Here is a 1,094-nt window from a genome sequence, read left to right as displayed (position 1 = left end):
CAATTCTCTAATTGCTGTTGCTTTGAGCCAATGAATATGATTGTGTGGCATGTGGGATCGTCACAATATGTTACTGTTTTGTTTGTTTTTCCAGGCAAGGAGCCGCATTTGAAAGGTTTCAAAAGCAGAGGGCAAATCATACCATAATTCGACCAGCCCGTTTTTGTAAACGAGCGCTTATTGCACAGTTTAAATTACAGTGGGCTTTAAAATGCTAATTCCAAAACCGCTTGATAAATGTCTTTGAGAACATTCACGCTTTTGTTTTTGAAGACAACACATCACACCAAAAGACCCTTTAGACCGGACATAAAAATGAACAAATGCTTCCCGAATGCGAACGAATATACAGTTTGCTTAGAAGAATTAAAAATTCGTTTGAGTCCCTCCGATCACAAAATTCCCGTCGAAGAGGAGACACACCAGGGGTGCCCGTTAATATACTCTACCGTATACCAAAAATTGTGTCAATCATGTTTATTATTTGCGACAGATCACTTCAGACCGGACGTGAATCCTGCAACTCGATCACAAAAGGTTTAGAGGCTTGAAGAAAAATCAAAGAGGGGCTAGGCAGGTGGCCTGGGAGGGGTCATCGAAAGTTAACTTACAGACTTTTTACAAAACGTTTGTACTGTGTTGGATATCTTCCCTTTGTTTTAGTATTCGTTATTTTATTATTGTGTACAGAACACGTTGGCTAGGCACCGGGTGCTTCTAGCCTTAAACCTAGAGGCCAGGTCTCCTCCTACCTGGGCTCCCAGGGTAAGGTAAGGAGGGGCTGCAGGGGCCCGGCCAGCGAGAGGGTTTCCGCGCGCTCCGCCGGGAGAGCGCCGGCAGGTGGGGCGTGTCGGGGGCGTGGAGAGTCCCCGCCCGTCGGCCGCCGCCCAGCCCGGGTGCCCCGCCGGGAGGAGCCGCGCAGCAGACGGCTATAAGAGGCCGCGTCGCAGGCGCTCCGCACGCACCCCGTGACCCCGCCCGGCACACCCGCGTCCCCGGCGCCGAGCGAAGGCCGAGGAGGGGCCGCAGGATTGGCCCGCCAAGGGATGCTCTCGCCCGAGTGGGGAGGCCAGCCCCGCTCGCCCCTCGCCGCG

The sequence above is a fragment of the Trichechus manatus genome, unplaced genomic scaffold (assembly GCF_000243295.1).
Source record: "Trichechus manatus latirostris isolate Lorelei unplaced genomic scaffold, TriManLat1.0 scaffold00316, whole genome shotgun sequence".
Taxonomy (NCBI): Eukaryota; Metazoa; Chordata; class Mammalia; order Sirenia; family Trichechidae; genus Trichechus; species Trichechus manatus.
The sequence above is the reverse complement of the archived record's forward strand: the minus strand, read 5'-3'. Positions refer to the sequence as shown.